The following is a 24,040-nucleotide window of genomic DNA, read 5'->3' as shown; positions in this document are numbered from 1 at the left end:
GATAGTGCTTAGCGGCGACTAACCCCTAGCCTAGTGGTCGAGTGTGCGTCTTTCTGTCCTTTTTGGTTCGCAGGGCACGTGGACACTTCTGCCGAGCCGCTTGGGAGAAAGAGAACGGACCAGCGCTCCAGCCCCGGCAAGCCAAGACTGCCGGGGGCTGAAGACAAGGATCCAACCACGGCAAGCCAAGGTTGCCGGGGGCTGCGGATTCAGATAAGTCTTTCATCCCCTGTTATGCATTTCCATATGGAACTGGGACAAATGAAACCTCGTTTTACCCCAAAACCACCCTGCTCCCCCTTCTTCTTGTACCCAAGCCACTGGGACAGAACCGGGTCATAGGCGCGGTGGCCAAGAAATACACGAGGGGCCTAACTCTACTTTGCCCCTGCCTCCGCCAAGAGCGCGAGAATGGTCGACCGAAGTGGGGGGACGACAAGGCCTATTGCCGGGCAACAATGTTTATCTTAAAAATAACAAGGATTCGTTCCTTGGCGTGGGCCTCGCTCACGCACAAAGAACCCGGCAAGCACCCTTTTTATTAAAAAACATCCCATATAGGTACAGTTCATACGGAATTAAAAACATGAGCAAGGGGATTACAAGTCTTAAAATTAACAAGTGCCCGCAGGCTTACAAACTAAAAAGAGATAAGGTGCCCGTAATCCCTTTCTTGTCCCTCTCCTCAAAAGGTGGAACAAGGCAGCAAGAGGGCAAAACGAGCGCCTAGGCAAGGTACGAGGAGCAGAAGGCACCAAGAGAATATCTTGGTGCCGGGAAAGGAGCTGGAAGACGAGGCAGCGGGCCGGCAATACGCGACGAAGGCATCGGTGCCCGCGTACTCCGACTTGACGGCCGCCTCCCGCCTTCTTCGCCTCCGGCCCTCCTATGCCAGCCGCCCAAGGAGAAGACGGGGAGCACCCCGATGTAGAGCTTGGCGAGGAAAGCCCTCGGCAGGGCGCGTGGCCGAGGGAGGGGCGGCGCGGTCAGTCGGAGTCTGGGTCGGCATCACGCCGCTCGACTCCCTCGTCGTCGCTGTCGCTGTCCTCCTCGTCACTCCCGCTCGAGGAGGAATCTTCATCGTTGGAGGAGCTCGCCACGCAGCACTTTAGGCGAGTTCCAAGATCTCCAAAGACCTTGATGCAGAGCAGGCCGCCCTCCATTAACGTGAAGTAGAGGACGAGCCCTGCCGTCAGGCTGTGGATGCGAGCAATCGTCTTCCATCCGCGACAGAGGTACATTTCGTGGGGAGCGGGGAAGTCGACGTCGACCCGCGTGCCGCTGTTCCCACAGCCCCTCATGTGCAGCCTGAGGGTCTGGGGCGGATCGAGCTCCATCTCCCGAGCAAATGGGGTGGGGAGGCGGAGACGACGATGCGGTGGCCGGCGCAGCCTGATGAAGAACTCGCGGGGCTGGTCCGTGACGTGGCCCTCCATTGTGGGAGGCATCGCTGGCGGAGGCACGACCATCGTGCCGCCTCGTCCCCCTCTCCCCCGACCGCTGCGGCGACCTCGGCCTCGCCCCCTCCCCCTTCCTCTCGTGGCCGGCTCCGCCGCCGCGGGCTCGTGGGAAGGAGGGACGCGCTGTCGAGCGGCGACCCTCGCCCCCACCATTGAGGCCTGCGCCCCCTCTCGCTATGATGGGTGGAAGGAAGGAGCAGAAGTGGAACAAGATGGATGTTGGGAGAACGTGGGATGACATCCCCCTTCCCCTCCTTATAAAGGGACGGGGTTGAGGCTCGGCCGCCCCACTCGACCAATCCAGCCATCGGAGGCGCGGGGAATCAGGACCGACCCGCCGCCCCAATCAGCGACGGCCCGGTTTCCCGCCTCCACCACCTGCCACCTGCATGGAGGACGTGTGGCAAGCGAGTAGGATCGAGGGGACTGGTGAAGAGACCGTTCCCCACCCCGTGATCGTGGGGCGCGGGCGCCTTGAAGACCGGGACCCGAGTCCACTCAGTAAATGAGCCGCGCCTCTACGCCTCCCTCCTTTTCTTATGGGGAAGGCGCGAGCCGCCTCTTTACCACGATGTGATGCATGCGTGCGGGAACCGCCCCACGCATGACCCCTACATCACGCATGACCCTCCACGTCGAGCGTTCAACGCGGCTCGTGGGGAAGCGCAGCGGACGAGAAGTTACTGCGGTAAAAATCCCGCCCTGACTGCCCGCGCACCGTTCTGGTTCTGGCCCGACAACGCGTCGCGCTTATGTGTGGCCCAGGCCCAGGGGCTCCTGTAGGTGTACAAAAGTAGGGGCTCTCCTTTTGACCACTTTACTTGTGCACGGGCAGTCAGAGCTGCACGTCGCGGCCACACTTAGCATGGCAGAAGGGGGGAGCCGGAGAGAAGCCGAAGCACAAGACAAACAAGGCAACGCCAAGACCAGAAACACAAGACAGCAAAGGGGCGAGGTGGACTCCCCCGGCAAGACACTTGCCGGGGCGGCCTCCGCGACCCCGGCAAGAGCCTTGCCGGGGCAGCTTGCCCAATGCCAGCAGAGTGAGCCACCCTTGAGCCCAAGGGTTCCAAACACCGTCAACAACTACGTTGGACCCATGGCTCGGGAGGCACCTCTGTGTTGGCCTGCAGATCTTTGTCAAGATCATAAATACCCGGCATCAAATGAGGACCAGAAGACACCGACCCTCGGGGGATCCTAGCCGAGGAAATCCACAAGACCCCCGGCAAGCGCCTTACCGGGGATGACTGCGACGCGACGACAAGACCCTTGCCGGGCCCCCGGCAAGACCCTTGCGGAGGACGTCAGCGGGGCCACAACTAGGTCCCCATCAACCAAGACTCCACCGCTGTTCGCACGCAGCTGCCAGCCCAACCAGCTGGGCAGGCACCTGCGTGGCAACATGCGGCTTCCAGGCCAACTCAGCAAGCACCTACGTGGTGGCATGCAGATCTTCGTGAAGGCCCTGCCACCGCGCCACCTCAGCTGCCTGCCTGCCTACATGGCGCTGCATGCATTGCTGGCCTGGGCGCATGTCGAAGCGAGGTGGAGCGGCGACGGACGGGACGGGCCTCGTTCCCGTCCCCGATAAAGCTAATGGACACCTAAGTAGTGCATTTAATGCGCTTTGTCCCGTAATGCCAGGCGATAAGCTCACGCACTGTACGCCTTTCCACCTCCTGTGTGCCACTGTGGCAACCACTTTTCGACTATAAAAGGAGGCCCAAGGCATACTTGAGAGGCATTCGGCTCTTTGGAACTACGCAGCCACCGTAGCTAGTTCGAGAGCTCAAGAACACTCTGAAATACATCCACCAAAGCAGGACTAGGGTTTTACGCATCCTCGCGGCCCGAACCTGGGTAGACGATCCGTGTGCTAACTCCTGAACCTGATCTTCTCACAACCTCGCGCTCGCCGACCGTAGAAGGGATCCCAGTGACCCCATAGGTGTCGTCTCCACCAACATCTATCAATGTCTCACATATACTTTTCTATCCCTAACAAATGTCTTAGACCCGAAATATATAGCAAGTGGGAGGAAGGGGGCGACTTGGGAGTCAAGAAAGGGCATCTACGACCAAAATCTAGGAGGCCCGTGCGCACGCAACGGTGGGGGCCCATGCGCACGGGGTCATGCGTCTCGTTTCCAGTAGCTCTCTGGGTGGCCCGTGGCACGGGGTCTGGAGGTCCCGTGCGCACGGGGTTGCCTGGGAGGTGTTGTTTTCATCTTCTTCAGCTCCTTCTCCTTCCTCGAGGCCTTGGGGTGCGTCTCCTCCTCCTTTGGAGTGTCCCTTAGCTGCTTGGTGGCGTTGGTCTTCGTACTTAATGACACATAGCATATTTTGGTGAGGTAGCAACCAAGTTCCATTCATGTACATGTCTATCTCAAGTAAGAGTGAGTTCACCTTGGTTTCAATGGCGCGTGCTCGAGCTCTTATCATGGGTCCACGTGGTGCTTGATGTGTTGGTGTAGGGTGCATGGGGATGATGGAAGGATGCTCCACATCACAGGAGTAGGGTCTTACATTGCAAGGTGGCCTAAAGCTGGGTAACTGATGTGTCCCCGGCCCGTCCCTGCTCGCTCGCTCCCTCCGTCGCCCCGCCGTGGTTGTAGCAGGAAGGAGTAGGGCGGTAGGAACAAGAGCACCCTACAGTTCGAACCTCTTGGGTCCCTGATACGTCTCCAACGTATCTATAATTTATGAAGTATTCATGCCATGCTTACAACAATTTTGTGTGGTTTTGGTATGATTTGCATGAACCCGGATTGACGCTGTTTTTAGCAGAACTACAGTAGTGTTGTTTTTTGTGAAGAAATAAAACTTCTCCAAATGCAATGAAACTTTTTGATGATTTTTTGGAACAAAATAGGAAATAGAAGCTCTGTGGGAGGACTAGAATGTGAAGGAAATGAGCACAAGACACCTGGGCGCGCCAGGAGGCCCAGGCACGCCCAGGTGGGTTGTGCTCACCTCGAGACCCATCTTCGCGTGAAACCGACGCCAGAAAATCCTATAAATATAGAAACCCCCCAGAAATAACCCTATATCAGAAGTTCCGCTACCGCAAGCCTCTGTAGCCACGAAAAACAAATCTAGACCCTGTTCCGGCACCCTGACGGAGGGGAAAATCATCTATGGTGGCCATCTTCATCATCCCGGCGGCCACCATGATAAAGAGGGAGTAGTCCACCCTCGGGGCTGACGGTTTGTACCAGTAGCTATGTGTTTAATCTCTCTATTTCTCTTGTTCTTGATTTGGCACGATCTTGATGTATCGCGGGCTTTGTTAATATAGTTGGATCATATGGTGTTTCTCCCTCTCTATCTTGTTGTGATGAACTGAGTTTTCCCTTTGAGATTTCGTTATTATCGGATTGACTACTTTTATGGATTTGAGAGCACTTGATGTATGTCTTGCTATGAATACCCGTGGTGATAATGGGGTATCATATTGATTCACTTGATATGAGTTTTGGCACTCAACTCGCGGATTCCCGAGGTGACATTGGGGTAACCTATGCATAGAGGTTGATGCACGTTCTCGTCTTCGTTTCTCCGGTAGAAATCTTGGGGCACACTCTGAAGTTCTTTGTGTTCAATTGATTATTTTGAATCTGAGATTGTTTGATGCATATCGTATACTCAAATCACGTATACTCACGGTGAAATTGGAGTATCTAGGTGACATTAGAGTTGGTTGATGTGTATCATATGGTGTTATTTTAGTACGAACTCTTGGTTAGATCGATCGGAAAGAATAGCTTGGTGTTATTTTAGTACGAACTCTAGGATAGATTGATCGGAAAGAACAGCTTTGAGGTGGTTTCGTACCCTACAAACAATTTATTCTTATGTTCTCCGCTAGATAGGAGCTTTGGAGTGATTCTTCATCGCACGTTGAGGGATGGTTATATGATCCGATTATATTAGCATTGTTGAGAGATTGCACTAGCAAAAGTACGGACCCTAGGCCTCATTTTCAAGCATTTCAATACCGTTTGTGCTCACTTTTGTTACTTGCTACCTTGCTTTTTTTTATTGTTCCTAATACAGAAATCAATATCTGCTATCCATATTACACTTGTATCACCATCTCTTCGCCGAACTAGTGCACCTATACAATTTACCATTGTATTTGGTGTGTTGGGACACAAGAGACTTTTTATTATTTGGTTGAAGGGTTGTTTGAGAGAGACCATCTTAAACCTACGCCTCCCACAGATTGATAAACCTTTAGGTCATCCACTTGGGGGAAAATTGCTACTGTCCCTACAAAACTCTGCGCTTGGAGGCCCAACAAGAGTCTACAAGAATAAATTTGCGTAGTAGACATCAAGCTCTTTTCTGGCGCCGTTGCCGGGGAGGTGAGTGCTTGAATGTATATATTTAGATCTTACAATTGAATCTTTAGTCTCTTGTTTTATCACTAGTTTGGTTTATAAAAGAAAACTACAAAAAATGGAATTGAGGTTGTATCATATTATTCATCTTTATAATGTCTTTCGTGAAAATGATGGAAAGGAAAATTGTGCTCAATTGATAGAAGAAGAATTCTATAAAATGTTCGACAAAAAGTATTTGAATGATGAGCATGATTGCAATGTTGTTGGTATGAATTCTTTGAATATCCATGATGCTAACGATATGCAAAGCCATAACCTTGAGGATGCTATGTTTGATGAAGATGATATTTTTGGTCCCCCAAGTTTTGATGAGAAAATTTATTATGATGATTGCATGCCTCCTATTTATGATGATTATATTGATGAAAGTGGGTTTGGAAGAGTGTTCACTCTAGGTAGTAATGATCCCACTATTTTGGAGGGTGTTGAATCTTATTGTTATAATGATGAAAGTGGATTTGGAGAGGTCATGACTTTATTTAGTGATGAATCCACTCTTTTGGAAGATGTTTCAATTGACTATGATAAAAAAGTTGCTATCTATGATGATTATTGTGATGACATGTATGCTATAAAGAATAATGATAACCATGAAACTTGTCATCATTATTTTAATTTTCAATTGGACTATGTCAATCAAGTATCCCATGATAGTTATTTTGTTGAGTTTGCTCCCACCACTATTGATGCGAATAAATTTGTTAATGTGGAGAGTAATAAAAAAATTATGCATGTGGCTCATGAAAAGAATGATGTGATATCTATATTGTTGAATTCATTCATGATGCTACTGAAATTATTATGAGAGAGGAACATATGCTTTTTACATATGGCAATAATATCATGTTTCCTCTCTATGTGTTGAAAATCTTGAAGTTTTGCTTGTTTTGCCTTCCTATGCTAGTTGATTCGTGTTCCAATAAGTTGTTTGCTCACACAATCCCTATGCATAGGAAGTGGGTTAGGCTTAAATATGTTAGTCATATGCTTCATGATGCTCTTTTTGTGTTTCAATTCTTATCTTTTGTGCGAGCATCATTGAAATCATCATGCCTAGCTAAAAGGCATTAAAGAAAAGCACTTGTTGGGAGACAACCCAATATTTACCCCTACTTTTTTTGTGTGTTAGCATGGTTAGGCTACTGTAGTTATCATGTTTTATAGCTTTTGTTTCAATAAAGTACCAAGTAAAGCTTTTGGGATAGTGTGGATGATAGTTGACTTGATTTTGTGCAAAAACAGAAACTTTTGCACCCAGTAACATAGTTGATCTGCTCTGCTGGAACGTGATAAATTCTTGAATTTTTTTATAGACGATTGATATACAAGTTACCTACGTTGTCCTAATTTTTCAGAATTTTTGGAGTAGGATAAGTATGGTAGTTGTCCAGATCATTACACACTGTTCTGTTTTTGATAGATTCTATTTTCAATGCATAGTTTGGTTGTTTCCTAGTTTCTATGGTTTATATTGCTCAATATAAATTGTGGAAATGCTAAGGTATAGTAGGCATTGTGTGTGAGCAATTATGAATCTTGTCTTTGATAGTACCAAAGTGAATGATTTGGTTTATCATACTAACCTATCTCACGAAGTTCCGTTAAGTTTTGTGTGATTGAAGTTTTCAAGTTATGGCTGAGATGTTGATATGAGGAGAATAAGGAGTGGCAAGACCCTAAGCTTGGGGATGCCCAAGGCACCCCAAGGTAATATTCAAGTAAGATCAAAGCAACTAATCTTGGGGATTCCCCGGAAGGCATCCCCTCTTTCGTCTTCAACATTATCGGCGGCCTCACTTGGAGCTATATTTTTATTCGTCACATGATATGAGTTTTGCTTGGAGCATCATTTTATTTTGTTAGTATTTGCTTGATGTTATTTAGAACAATGTTTTCTATCTTTCACTTCAATAAAAATGTGAAGTATAGCCTTTACCATGCTTATTTTGCAATTCTACATGTTGTTGTTTGAAAACAAAAAGTTTTCTATCATTTTCTGAATTGTTCTGGAAAATCAGAACGTGATAAAATTATGAAATTTTTACACAATGAGCTAAAACAAAGATTATATGTGTGGTAATTTTTCAGAATTTTTGGAGTTAGGGAAGTATGAATATTCTTGCATTTTTATAGACTGTCTTGTTTAGACAGATTGTTGTTATGTTTGCATTGTTTGCATATGTTTGTCTGTTTAATTATTCTATTTGAGGATGGGAGTATTAAATATGCAGAGGAATTTAGTATGAAATTTTAAATAATGATTTTAGTGATTTGCTACAGTAGAGAATGATAAAGTTTTTGCATTGATTTATACTAACTCATCTGACGAGTTCTTGTTGAGTTTTGTGTGGATGAAGTTTTTGAGATTGAGGAAAACCTTGATATAAAAGGAATAAAGGAGACACAAAAGCTCAAGCTTGGGGATGCCCAAGGCATCCCAAGATAATATTCAAAGAAGTCTCAAGCCTCTAAGCTTGGGGATGCCCCGGTAGGCATCCCATCTTTCTTCATCAACAATTATCGGTTAGCATCGGTTGAGCCTAAGTTTTTGCTTCTTCACATGATGTGTGCCATCCTTGGAGTGTCATTTTATATTCATTTTGCTGGCTGTTTTAATAAAATATTTAGATCTGAAAGTTTTTAAATAAGAGAGAGTCCTCAATTAGCTACACCTTTACTTAACTACTCGCTTGATCTTGACTTATATCTTTTTGGAGTAGTTTGTCATTTACTCTTGTGCTTCACTTATATCCTATGAATAAATTGTTGAATGAATTAAATATCATGAAGTTGAAATTATATTCTCATATCATGCCTAGTAGTGGCTTCACATCGGGTTTATAAAATGAAATCTATTGAAGCTTGACAATCACAATATTGGTCATACAAGCAATTCATGAATGAGTAGTTTAAGGAAGACAACTTTCACATACAAATATATTATCTTGGACATCTTCTATGATTGTGAATACCCATTAATTATTTTCAAACTTGAGCAAATTAGTTGAAGTTGGACAAGAAAGACAACGTAATGAGTTATGGTCGTGTATATTTGCATAGAAGTTATATTATTATGGATCCTCCAACATGTGGTATTTGCCTAGGATCTTTTGCTAGCCAAAAATTCGTACTAAGTAGAGATACTACTTGTGCATCCAAAAAGCCTTAAACCCAGTTTCTTGCCATGAGTGTCCACCATACCTACCTATGGATTGAATAATATCCTTCAAGTAAGTTGTCATCGGTGCAAAAAGGCAATAAAAATTGCTCCTAAATATGTTTGATCTTTTATTGTAAGGGAAAATTGAGTGCTGTACGAACTTGTGATGGCAAAGTAATAAAAGTGATGGACTGCATAATAAAGGTTGCAATCATAAGGGGCAATATAACATGACGTTCCTTTGCATTAAGAGCTTGGGCATCCAAAAATAAAAAGAGCATGGCAACCTCTGCTTCCCTCTGCGAACGGCCTATCTTTTACTTTTCAGTATTTACTTTTATGCAAGATTCAATAGTATGCATTCTCATTTCAACCTCAATTATCCTCTAGTTGGCAAGCATCATGTGGTGGGGAAAGATCTAGGCACATATGGCCAGTCAAATATGTTTGATCATGATTTATTATTGTTGACAATTATCTCTGTGATAAATGAGTTGGGAGGCGAAACATTAAGCCCCTATCTTTTCTGTGTTTGATGGATGCCATTTGTTCTAAGAATTTGCTTTGAGTACTAGCAATCATGTAAGACTATATGATGATTGAGTATGTGGAGATCTTACTTAGACTCTGTTGAATAAGTTGAATTGCAATTGTTTCGTGACTAAGAATATAGGTTGTTGAATTTCAAGAGAACTCACTGTTTTAACCATAATATGTGAATTGATTACTACTTTATCATGATGAGTTTTATGAGAAAGAGTTGTTGTTATGATGCTAGGAAAAGTAACTAAAATTAGAATTGATCAAACTTATGTACTTTGCTAGCATTCACACTTAATAAATTATTTCTTTTATCATTTACCTACTTGAGGACGAGTAGGAATTAAGCTTGGGGATGCTGATACGTCGCCAACGTATCTATAATTTATGAAGTATTCATGACATGTTTACAAACAATTTTATATGGTTTTGGTATGATTTGCATGGAATTAACCCGGACTGACCCTGTTTTCAGCAGAACTACCATGGTGTTGTTTTTTGTGCAGAAATAAAAGTTCTCCAAATGCAACAAAACTTTTTGACGATTTTTTTCGAACAAAAGAGGCAGTAGATGCTTCGTGGGAGGACCAGGAGGTGAAGGAGGTGAGCACAAGACACCTGGGCGCGCCAAGAGGCCCAATCGCGCCCAGGTGGGCTGTGCTCACCTCGAGGCCCATCTTCGCGTGAAACCGACGCCCAGAAATCCTATAAATATACAAACCCCCAGAAATAACCCTAGATTAGAAGTTCCACCGCCTGAAGCCTCTGTAGCCACGAAAAAAATTCTAGACCCCGTTCTGGCACCCTGCCAGAGGGTGAAATCGTCACCAGTGGCCATCTTCATCATCCCGGCGGCCACCATGATGAGGAGGAGTAGTCCACCCTCGGGGCTGAGGGTTTGTACCAGTAGCTATGTGTTTAATCTGTCTCTCTCTCTCTCTCTCTCTCTCGTGTTCTTGATTTGGCACGATCTTGATGTATCATAGACTTTGTTAATATAGTTGGATCATATGGTGTTTCTCCCTCTCTATCTTGTTGTGATGAATTGAGTTTTCCCTTTGAGATTTCGTTATTATCGGATTGAATACTTTTATGGATTTGAGAGCACTTGATGTATGTCTTGCTATGAATACCCGTGGTGACAATGGGGTAACATATTGATTCACTTGATATGTGTTTTGGCACTCAAATCATGGATTCCCGAGGTGACATTGGGGTAATCTATGCATAGGGGTTGATGCACGTTCTCGTCTTCGTTTCTCTGGTAGAAATCTTAAGGCACTCTTTGAAGTTCTTTGTGTTGGATTGAGTATTATGAATCTGAAATTGTTTGATGCATATCGTATAATCAACTCATGGATACTCGCGGTGACATTGGAGTATCTAGGTGACATTAGAGTTGCTTGATGTGTATCATATCGTGTTATTTTAGTACGAACTCTTGGTTAGATCGATCAGAAAGAATAGCTTGGTGTTATTTAGTAGGAACTCTAGGATAGATTGATCGGAAAGAATAGCTTTGAGGTGGTTTTGTACCCTACAAACAATTTCTTCTTATGTTCTCCGCTAGATAGGAGCTTTGGAGTGATTCTTCATCGCACGTTGAGAGATGGTTATATGATCCAATTATATTAGCATTGTTGAGAGATTGCACTAACGAAAGTACGGACCCTAGGCCTCATTTTCAAGCATTGCAATACCATTTGTGCTCACTGTTGTTACTTGCTACCTTGCTGTTTTTTTATTGTTCCTATTACAAAAATCAATATTTGCTATCCATATTACACTTGTATCACCATCTCTTCGCCGAACTAGTGCACCTATACAATTTACCATTGTATTTGGTGTGTTGGGGACACAAGAGACTTTTTATTATTTGGTTGCAAGGTTGTTTGAGAGAGGCCATCTTCAACCAACGCCTCCCACGGATTGATAACCTTAGGTCATCCACTTGAGGGAAAATTGCTACTGTCCTACAAAACTCTGCGCCTGGAGGCCCAACAAGAGTCTACAAGAATAAAGTTGCATAGTAGACATTAGTCCTCGGAGCCTTGATTTCGACATTTGACGCGCCAGGTAGGGGTGCGCCGCCGTCTTCCGCTCCGTTCTGACTTCTGCTTCACCAACTCCATGGTTGATGCTTGCCGTGTGCGTGCCGAGCGCTGGGTGGCTTGCGTCGCCTAGTTGGCGCCTGTGGGCCGCGACGGTCGCCACCACTCTGCCAGAGCCGCGGCTACCGTTGCTAGCGACCCTGCCACCCACGAGCAGCAGGACTCCCTCCCAGCACCCTTCCAGGTGAGCGGGCGACTGCACCACTGCGGCCTCCTCCTCCATCTCCTAAGTTGCGGCCCGAGGCCCACCGTGCAGTGACAGTCGGTGTGGCGCTCCCCGTGCAAGCGGCGCTTCCCTGAGCTTCATCGATTGCCGAGGTTTCACCGCCGAGCTACGCCGGGTGGATTGGCCGGTGAGTTTCAGGCCGGAGTTGCCCCCGCGCTATGACGACCTTCCAGGCCCTGCAGAATTCCTCCAGCTCTACACTCAGAGCATTTTGGTGGCGGGTGGCAACGACAAGGGCATGGCGAACTGGCTCCCCATGGCCCTCACGGGCGTGCCGCGCTCTTGGCTCTTCAGCCTTCCCGGGGCTTGATAATCCCCAAGTGCAAGGAATCATCGTATCAATTTCCAAAGGTTGAAGGGATAAGTATAGAGTGTTGAACCCAGAAGGAGCTAAAGGTAAGATCAATATTCTCTCAAGTCCTATCTGCCACCGATACAACTCTACATACACCGATCGTTTGCTTTCATCTAGAAACTAAAAATAAAACTACATTGCGGATATGAAGAGGATAGCTTTGCATGTTACTAGAGAACTAAAATATAAAAATAGATGCTGTTATCATATAGTTAGAATATATTACAAATAGCGAGTGTGGAATAATGATGGAATGGTGTGCGGAATTGTCTTAGGAAATTGTTAACAAGATCAGTAATCATTATTGCAATTTTATATGAGGAGAGGCATAAGCTAACATACTTTCTCGACTTGGATCATACGCACTTATGACTGGAACTCTAGCAAGCATCCACAACTACTAAGGATCATTAAGGTAAGACCCAACAATAGCATTAAAGTATCAAGTCCCCTTTATCCCATACGCAACAACCCCCTTACTCGGGTTTAAGCTTCTGTCACTCTAGCAACCCACTATAAGCGAATCATGAATGTATTGCAATACCCTAGAACGGGTATCCTTCACGTGTGTGCGGCATGGAAGGCACCATAGGACAGCACCAAAATAAAACATACAACTCAAACTAATCTAAATCATCAATCAACCCAAAAGACAAAAGAAACTACTCAAAACATCATAGGATGGAAACACATCATTGGATCATAATATGTGGCATAAAGCACCTTGTTCAAGTAGGGGATTACAGCGGGGTGCGGGATAGTGGACCGCTTAAAAGAGCTGAGGAAGGTGATGAAGAAGATGATGTTGATGAAGGCGATCAGCGCGGCGATGGTTCCCCCGGCGGCACACCGGCGCCACCGAGAGAGAGGGGGAGAGAGTCTCACCCTTGTGCTTACTCCTCCATGCCCCCCTAGATAGGGAGAGGTTCTCCCTCTGGTCCTTGGCCTCCGTGGTGATGATGGTCCCCTCCGGCTTCCTCCTCCATGGCCTCCGCTGATGATGGACCCTCTGGTAGGGTGCCGGAGAGGGCCTAGATTGAATTTTCGTGGCTATAGAGGCTTGCGGTGGCGGAACTTCCGATCTAGGGTTCTTTCGGAGGTTTGGGATTTATAAGAATTTTTTACGTCGGTCTCACGTCAAGGGGGTGCCTAAGGGGCCCACAAGCCGTAGGGGCATGCCCTGGCGGCTTGTGGCCACCTCGGTCACTTCTTGGCCCAGCTCCGGTGCTTTGGGGCTCTCTTCTGGTCAATAAAAAATCACCGTAAATTTTCAGCCCATTCCGAGAACTTTTATTTCTGCACCAAAAATGACACCACGGTCGTTCTATTGAAAACAACGTCAGTACGGGTTAGTTCTAATCAAATCATACCAAAACCATATAAAACTGTTGTAAACATGGCATGAATACTTCATAAATTATAGATACGTTGGAGGCGTATCACGGCTTTAGTCTCTTCTTGGGGCGAGCTCCAAGACAGGTTCGTCGCACGTTTTGCGCCCCTTGGTGCTAGCACCGGGGGCCTCCAGGGGCCCCACGCGGTCGCGTGCATCCTCGTCGGAGCTGAGGCCCCTGCATCCAGCCGCCACTCCAAGCAGCTTGTTCATAGGGCGAACGCCGCCCAGCCCAAGCCGGAGTCCTCGCGGCCCCTCAGGTGGTCTCATTGCGCCATCACCTTCAATTCCAGGGACCACCCCAAGTCTGCGGCCGCTGCCGGCACGCTCCCCATGCTGTGCACCCTCACAATCACCAACGTTGCGGTCACCAAGACCCTCATCGATGGAGGCACATGCCTCAATGTGTTCTCCATAATTGCTTTGATTTAGCAAATTCCACATACTCAACTATCATATAGTGTTCCATGAGTACTAACACTCAAAGCATATTTTTAGAACAAATAGCATCCGTCGAACACAGAGAAAGATAGGGGCTTAATGTTTCGCCTCCCAACTTATTTATCATATAGATAATTGTCAACAAAATAATTCATGATCAAATATATTTGAATGGCCATATATCCTTGGATCTTTCCCCGCCACATGATGCTTGCCCACTAAAGAATAATTGAGGTTGAACTAAGAAGGAATACTATCGACTCTTGCATAAAAGTAAATACACGAAAGATAAGGATAGGCCCTTCGCAGAGGGAAGCAGGTTGTCATGCGCTTTTTAATTTTGGATGTGCAAGCCCTTAATGCAAAGGAACATCACATTGCATTGTGATACGTCTCCAATGTATCTATAATTTTTGATTGTTCCATGCTATTATATTATCTGTTTTGGGTTTTTATATGCATTAATATGATATTTTATATTATTTTTGGGACTAACCTATTAACCTAGAGCCTAGTGCCAGTTCCTGTTTTTTCCCTGTTTTTGATTTTCGCAGAAAAGGAATACCAAACGGAGTCCAAACGGAATAAAACTTTCGCGATGATTTTTCTTGGACTAGAAGACATCCAGAGGACTTGGAGTGCAAGTCAGAGAAGCCACGAGGCGGCCACAAGGACGAAGGGCGCACCTAGGGGGGGTAGGACGCGCCCCCACCCGTGTGGGCCCCTCGTGACTCCACCGACCTATTTCTTCCACCTATATATTCCCATATATCCCAAAACCAACCAGGAGAGCAACAAAAACACTTTTCCACCACCACAACCTTCTGTACCCATGAGATCCCATCTAGGGGCCTTTTCCGGCGTCCTCCCGAAGGGGGATCCGATCATGGAGGGCTTCTAAATCAACTCCATTGCCCTTCCGATGAAGTGTGAGTAGTTTACCAAAGACCTACAGGTCCATAGCTAGTAGCTAGATGGCTTCTTCTCCCTCTTTGATTCTCAATACCATGTTATCCTCGATGCTCTTGGAGATCTATTCGATGTAATACTATTTTTGCGGTGTGTTTGCCGAGATCCGATGAATTGTGGATTTATGATCAGCTTATCTGTGAATATTATTTGAATATCCTCTGAATTCTTATATGCATAATTTGATATCTTTGTAATTCTCTTTGAACTATCAGTTTGGTTTTGCCAACTAGATTGGTTTTTCTTGCAATGGGAGAAGTTCGTAGCTTTGGGTTCAATCTTGCAGTGTCCTTTCCCAGTGATAGTAGGGGCAGCAAGGCACGTATTGTATTGTTGCCATCGAGGATAAAAAGATGGGTGTTTTCATCATATTGTTTGAGTTCATTCCTCTACATCATGTCATCTTGCTTAATGTGTTACTCCATTCTTTATGAACTTAATACTCTAGATGCATGCTGGATAGCGGTTGATGTGTGGAGTAATAGTAGTAGATGCAGAATCGTTTCGGACTACTTAACACGGGCATGATGCCTATATTCATGATCATTGCGTTAGATATCGTCATAATTATGTGCACTTCTATCAATTGCTCGGCAGTAATTTGTTCACCCACCCTAAAATTTTCTATCTTGAGAGAAGCCTCTAGTGAAACCTATGGCCCCCGGGTCTACTTTCCATCATATAAGTTTCTACTTTCCATCATATAAGTTTCTACTTTCCATCATATAAGTTTCCGATCTACTCTTTTTGCATCTTTTGCTTTCCGATCTATAAACCAAAAATACCAAAAATATTTACTTTACCGTTTATCTATCTCTACCAGATCTCACCTTTGCAAGTAACCGTGAAGGGATTGACAACCCCTTTATCGCGTTGGGTGCAAGTTGTTTGACTATTGGTGCAGGTATTCGATGACTTGTGCATTATCTCCTACTAGGTAGATACCTTGGTTCTCAAACTGAGGGAAATACTTACTCTACTCAACTCGATCACCATTTCCTCTTCAAGGGAAAAACCAACGCAAGCTCAAGAAGTAGCATATTGCCCTTTGTGATAGCAACCTTTATTATGCAGTTTGTCGCTTTTATTTCTTTACCATCACAAGTTTGTAAAACGCTTATTTTCCCTTACAATAAAAGATCATGCATATTTAGGAACAATTTTTATTGCTTTTCGCACCGATGACAACTTACTTGAAGGATCTTATTTAACCCATAGGTAGATATGGTGGACACCCATGGCAAGAAACTGGGTTTGAGGGTTTTGGATGCACAGGTAGTATCTCTACTTAGTACAAATTTTTCGCTAGCAAAAGATCCTAAGAAAGCACCACATGTTGGAGGATCCATAACAATATAACTTCTATACAAATATACCTAAACATAAAGTCATTAGGTTGTCTTCCTTGTCCAACTTCAACTAATTTGCTCAAGTTTGAAAATAATTAATGGGGCTCACAATCATAGAAGATGTCCAAGATTGTATATTTATATGTGTAATCTCTCTTCCTTCAATATTCTTTCATGAATTGTTCAAGTGACCAATGCTGAGTTTGCTAACTTTCAATAAATTTTACCACCTATAATTCTTATATGTGAATTCATTACTCCCCATGGGATAAGCATATGAAGCATATATAATTTGAGATTTATGATATTCAATTCATTCAACCATTCACTCATAGGATATAAGTGAAGCACGAGAGTAAATGACAAAACTACTCCGGAAAGATATAAGTGAAGATCAATGAGTAGTCAAATAGTTAAATAGCCATGAGAGGACTCTCTCTCATTCAATATTTCAGATCCAATGATTTTATTCAAACAGCTAGTAAAATTAAAATACGCTCCAAGCAAAACACATATCATGTGACGAATAAAAATATTGCTCCAAGTAAGGTATACCGATAGTTTTAAAGACGAAAGACGAGATGCCTTCTGGGGCATCCCCAAGCTTAAGCGCTTGTGTCTTCCTTAAATATTACCTTGGGGTGCCTTGGGCATCCCCAAGCTTAGGGTCTTTCCAATCCTTATTCTCCTCATATTGATATCTCACCCAAAACTTGAAAACTTCAATCACACAAAACTTAACGGAACTTCCTGAGATGGGTTAGTATGATAAAGAGCAAATCATTCACTTTGGTACTGTCAAGATAAGATTCATAATTGTTCTCACACAATGCCTAATGTACCATATCATTTCTACAATTTATATTGAGCAACATAAGCCATAGAAACTAGAAAAGAAGCAAACTATGCATTGAAAACATAATCTGTCAAAAACAGAACAGTCTGTAATGATCTGAACAACAACCATATTTATGTTACTCCAAAAATTCTCAGAAATTAGGGCAACGTAGAAAATTTATATATCAATCATCTATAAAAAAATTAGAATTTTTCGACACACCAGTAATTTTAAACAATTTTGTTACTCGGCAGAAAAGTTTCTGTTTTTGCACAGAATCAAGTCAACTATCATCCACACTACCCCGAAGGCTTTACTTGGCACTTTATTGATACAAAAACTATAAAACATGATTACTACAGTAGCTTAATCATGTTAACACACAAAAATAGTAGGTATAAATGTTAGGTTGTCTCCCAACAAGCATTTTTCTTTAAAGCATTTTAGCTAAACAGTGATATTTTAATGATACTCTTCTAAGCCCAATTTTTATGATAATTTTATTCATACTCTAAAAGATATAAGTGAAGTTCATAGAGCATTCTACAATTAATATAGATTGACCAATATCCAAGCGCAAAATATATACGGGAAGCACACGAAGCATTCTATAAATCAATGAAGGACTATCTCATATTAACATGGTGCATGAGGTAAAGGAAAAAAAATAAACACAAAAGACACAAATCATGTGAACAAAACAAAAACTGAGGTATACCGGTAATTGTTGAAGAAGAAAGATGGGATGCCAACTGGGCCACCCCCAAGCCTAGATGCTTGAGTATCCTTGAAATATTTACTTGGGGTGCCTTGGGCATCCCCAAGCTTGAACTCTTGCCTCTCCTTATTCTTCTCATATCGATAACTCCTCAATCTTTGAACACTTCATCCACTCAAAACTTTAACAAAAAACCTTATGAGATCCGTTAGTATAATAAAGCAAATCACTACCTTTAGGTACTGTTGTAAACTCATTCCAATTTAATATTAGCATTATATCTACTGTATTCCAACTTCACCATGGTTCATACCCCCCGATACAACCCATAGATTCATCAAAATAAGCGAACAACACATAGAAAACAGTATCGGTCAAAAACAGGACAGTCTGTAGCAATCTGGAAACTTCGTATACTTCTTGAACTCCAAACATTCTGAAAAATCAGGACAAGTAAACAATTTGTATAGCAGTACTGTGTAAAAATTTCAAAAACTTTTGACGTTTCCAACAAAAAAATGTAAATTCACGCACTATAGCCAAAGTTTTTGTTTTTGCACCGCACATAGCAAACAAGCAATCTAATCATCCTAAAGCCAAAACTTGGCACATTATTCTTATAATACAATGGATATATACAGGTGGATAATTATTTTTGAAAAACTTCCATGAAAAATTCTACATTGTTTCCATGAGCATGAACACAAGTGTTCAAGGTCGACCCTCACTTCTCCAATGCATAACTATCCAATCACTTCTCTTTTTGAAAAAGTTTTTAGGTATAAGAGGCAAGTAATTTTTTTGTATTTCGCATTCTTTAATATTTTTTGTTTGTTTCACCCACAGCTAAAGAAAAAAACAAAAGGGAGAACAAAATCTACTTAGTGAAGAAAGCAAACAAGCGCACACGAGAATATCAACCCCACGCTATTGCTCCTAGAAAATGACGCTAGAAAAGAGCTTGATAATCCCCAAGTGCAAGGAATCATCGTAGCAATTTCCAAAGGTGGAAGTGATAAGTATCGAGTGTCGAACCCACTAGGAGCTAAAGGTATGATCGATATTCTCTCAAGTCCTATCTGCCACTGATACAACTCTACGTACACCGATCGTTTGCTTTCATCTAGAAACTAGAAATTAAACTACGTTGTAGGTATGAAGAGGATAGCTTTGCATGATATTGGAGAACTAAAATATAAAAATAGCTGTTGTTATCATATAGTTAGAATATATTATAATATATTACAAATAGCGAGTGTGGAATAATGATGGAATGGTGTGCGGAATTGTCCTAGGCAATTGTTAACAAGATTGGTAATCATTATTGCAATTTTATATGAGGGAGATGCATAAGCTAACATACTTTCTCTACTTGGATCATATGCACTTATGATTGTAACTCTAGCAAGCATCCGCAACTACTAAGGATCATTAAGGTAAAACCCAACCATAGCATTAAAGTATCAAGTCCCCTTTATCTCATACGAAACAACCCCCTTACTCGGGTTTAAGCTTCTGTCACTCTAGCAACCCGCTATAAATGAATCATGAATGTATTGCAACACCCTACACTGAGAATCCTTCAGGTGTGGGTGGCACGAAAGGCACCATAGGACATCACCAAAATAAAACATACAACTCAAACCAATCTAAATCATCAATCAACCCAAAAGACAAAAGAAACTACTCAAAACATCATAGGATGGCAACACATCATTGGATCATAATATATGTGGCATAAAGCACCTTGTTCAAGTAGGGGATTACAGCAGGGTGTGGGATAGTGGACCTCTTAAAAGAGATGTGGAAGGTGATGAACATGATGATGTTGATGAAGGCGATCACCGTGGCGATGGTTCCCCGGCGGCACTCCGGCGCCACCGAGAGAGGGGGAGAGAGTCTCCCACTTGTGCTTCCTCCTCCATGGCTTCCCCCTAGATGGGGAGAGGTTCTCCCTCTGGTCCTTGGCCTCCATGCTGATGATGGTCCCCTCCAGCTTCCTCCTCCATGGCCTCCAGTGACGATGGCCCCTCTGGTAGGGTGCCGGAGAGGGCCTAGATTGTTTTTTCGTGGCTACAGAGGCTTGCGGCAGCGGAACTTCCGATCTAGGGTTCTTTTTAGAGGTTTGGGGATTTATAAGAATTTTTGGCGTCGGTCTCACATCGAGGGGGTGCCTGAGGGGCCCACAAGCCGTAGGGGCGCGCCCTACTCCCCAGGGCGTGTCTTGGCAACTTGTGGACACCTCGGTCACTTCCTGGCCCAGCTCCAGTGCTTAGGGGTCTCTTTTGGTCCATAAAAAATTATCATAAATTTTCAGCCCATTTTGAGAACTTTTATTTCTGCACAAAAATGACACCACGGTAGTTGTGCTGAAAATAGTGTCAGTACGGGTTAGTTCTACTCAAATCATACCAAAACCATATAAAATTGTTGTAAACATGGCATGAATACTTCATAAATTATAGATACATTGGAAAAGTATCATGGCTTTAGTCTCTTCTTGGGGAAAGCTCCGAGACAGGTTCGTCGCACGTTTCGTGCCCCTTGGTGCTAGCGCCGGGGGCCTCCAGGGGCCCCACGGGGTCGCGTGCATCCTCGGCGGAGCTTAGTCCCCTATGTCCAGCCGCCACTCCAAGAAGCTTTTTAGCGGGGCGAACGCTGACCAACCCAAGCCGGAGGCCTCGCGGCCCCTCAGGTGGTCTCAATGCACCATCATTTTCAATTCCAGGGACCACCCCAAGTCCACGGCCGCTGCCGGTGCGCTCCCCATGCTGTGCACACCCACCATCAGCAATGTTGCGGTCACCAAGACCCTCACTGATGAGGCGCATGCCTCAACGTGATCTCCATTGAGACCTTTGAGACACTCCAGGTACCCTATGACCAGCTGGCGCCGACCTGGCCCTTCTCCGGGGTGGCCGGCAGGTCTACCACCCCCCTCGGGCAAGTGCGACTCCCGTCACATTTGGGACTCGGTAGAACTATCACACTGAGCTCATTGACTTCGACGTGGCGTGAATCTGCATGCCGTACAATGCCATCCTGGGATATCCAGCGCTCGCTAAGTTCATGGTGGAGACCCACCCCTGCTACAACGTTATCAAGATGCCTGGCTACAACGGTGTTATCACCATCGTCGGCGAAAAGGAGGACACAGTCCGCGTCCTCAAGCGCGCCTGTAAGGCCGTGACAGCCGCACACCCGGATGTCTAAGACAGTGCCAAGTCTCGTGAGGGCGCGCCAGCAAGGAAGAAGCAATTGTTCTCTCAGGACCGTGCAGAAACAAAGAAGGTGTCGGTTGACGGTAGCAGCTTCGGCGCTACATTCACCATCGACGCCGACCTCCCTCTTGAGCAGGAAGGCGCGCTCGTCGGCAAATTGTGCCGCCCTGGTCTTTGCTGCTATCGTGGGCAAATTGCGCATTCAAGGTGTCCATGTGATCCTCCACCGCCTTTTCGAGGACGTCGCAGAGATCCTCCGGGACTGGGGCTACCACAACGTCGAAGTTGAAATTAGAATCGGCGTGGAGGAGGTGGCCGAAGACGCACGTTGCCGCCTGGGTAAGGAGACTGCGACATTCCTCTTCGATGATTCCGCCCACCTTCTTGGCGCTATCCAAAAGCCGCTCCACGACCTTGGTGAAGAAGGCGAGGTAGCTGGCGTTGTCGGCCTAGGTTGCAGCTCGAGAGCTTGGAACATCTTGGAGCGTTCGTGCTGCCGCCCCCGAGCCCAGTCCGCCTCGTCCCTCGCCCGTTCCACAAGGGACATGACGCTCCCCACTTGCTCCTGGAGTAAGGCTAGCTTGGCATCGACACCGGCTTTGGCTTCCAGTGCGGTCGCTTGTCGATTTTCTGCTTCAGCTAGTAGCTCCTTGAGGCCATCTATTTTGTCCTCCAGTTCCTCCTGCCGCACCTTGAAGCGGCCTTCTTGCAGCATCAACTTTTCGCTGTGTTGCTTGGCGACCACCCGGCGGTTCTTGTTGATCCTATTGTCGGCATCCTCCTGAATTTTCTTCTCCTTGGCTGCTAAGGAGGCGTTGGCCATGTCCATGCGCCGGGCGTAAGAGCTCTGGGCGGTGGCTACCTCGCGGTCCAGACGCTCGCGCTCCAGGTCCAGCTCGGACGCCGTTCGCATGAGCTCCTGTTCGAGGACCTTGAGGTCCTCCTTGCGAGCCGCCAGTTCATCTTCTCGTACTGAGATGGCATCCTTCCACACCTGAAGTTGCAGCTCCAACGCAGCGTTCAGGGCGTGAAGCTCTTGCCCGCAGGCCTCCGCTGCTTCGCGCCGCCGGTCAGCGGCCTCAGCCTCCTAAAGGGAGCGCTCACTGGCCTCCTTCGCCTCAGCGGTGGAATTCTTGATCCTCGCGCGCGCGGCGTCATTCTGGCAGCAGCCTAGCTTGGCGCACCATAATGCCCAGAAGCTATGCCCGAAGCTGGTCCAACACGCTCATGACATTTTGCAAGAGGTCGCACTTGATCGTCGTCCGACTGTTCACACGTGCCAGGGCCCAATCCGGGTCGAAACCCTCGCCGCCTTCCACCGTCGCATCCCGCGAGGCCCGGGCCTCGCCCGCGGGGGGCGGGCTGCTATCCAGGACTTCCCCGCCTCGATGAGATGGCTAGACAAAATAGATAAAATTGTAGTAGATTGGATAAATAGATCTCGCGGGAACGCGAGATAAAATAAATAACAATAAATTGCAGCAAGGTATTTTCGGTTTAATAGATCTAAAAATAAAAGAAAATAAAAATAGATCGCGAAGGCAAATATGATAAAGAAGAGACCCCAGGGCAGTAGATTTCACTAGTGGCTTATCTCGAGAAAAATAGCAAACGGTGGGTAAACGAATTACTGTTGGGAAATTGATAGAACTTCAAATAATCATGACAATATCCAGGCAATGATCATTATATAGGCATCACGTCCAAGATTAGTAGACCAACTCCTGCCTGCATCTACTACTATTACTCCACACATTGACCGCTATCCAGCATGCATCTAGTGTATTAAGTTCATGGAGAAACGGAGTAATGCAATAAGAATGATGACATGATGTAGACACGATCTATTTATGTAGAAATAGACCCCATCTTGTTATCCTTAATAGCAACGATACATACGTGTCGGTTCCCCTTCTGTCACTACGATCAAGCACCGTAAGACCGAACCCATCTGTCAGTGTACAAAAGTAGGGGCCTTTCTGTACCCCTTTACTTGTGCACGGGCAGTTGTAGCCACGCTTGTGGCCAGGGCTGGCGGGGCAGAGGAAGGGAAGGTACACGGCTGCCGAGGCAGCACTCAAGTTAGAAGCGTGAAGAGCAAAGGGGCAAGGTGGATTCCCTCGGCAAGACCCTTGCCGGGGCAGCCTACACAGCCCCGACAAGATCCTTGCTGGGGTGACTTGCGCAAACACCAGCAAGGCCGTCACCCTTGAGCCTGAGAGTTCTGACACCATCAACAACGTCAGGACCAAGGTGGGAGCGCCTGCATGGCGGCATGCAGATCTTTGTGAAGACCAAGGGCCTGCAAATCTAGATAAGAACTAGAAGACAAAGACCCCCGGCAAGATCCTTGCCGGGGACAAGACAAAGACCCCCGGCAAGATCCTTGCCGGGGATGAGCGAAGACCCCCGGCAAGATCCTTGTCGGGGACAGTGATGAGACCCCGGCAAGGCCCTTGCCAGGGACATCTGCGGCGTCACATCCAGGCCTGCACCTGCCAAGAGTTTCGCTGCCCTGCACCCCTCCGACGGGGCAACCAGCCTGCCAACTAGGCGAGTGCCTGCGTGGCGGCATGTAGCTTCTAGGCCAACTAGCCAAGCACCTGCATGGTGGCATGCAGATCTTCGTGAAGACCCTGCCACCGCACAGCAGACAACCAGCCAGCATGGCGTTGCATGCCTCGTCAGCTGGGACGCGCGTCGGAGCAAGACGAGGCAGCGGCGGACGGGACGAGCTTCTTTGCCGTCCCCGATAAAGCAAGAGGACATGTCGCCGGCACATTAAATGCGTTTGTCCCACGATGTCAGGGATAGACTTGTACAATGAAGATGCTTTCCACCTCCTGTGTG

This window comes from Triticum aestivum, chromosome 7D (assembly GCF_018294505.1).
Source record: "Triticum aestivum cultivar Chinese Spring chromosome 7D, IWGSC CS RefSeq v2.1, whole genome shotgun sequence".
NCBI lineage: Eukaryota > Viridiplantae > Streptophyta > Magnoliopsida > Poales > Poaceae > Triticum > Triticum aestivum.
Note: the sequence above shows the minus strand (reverse complement) of the source record.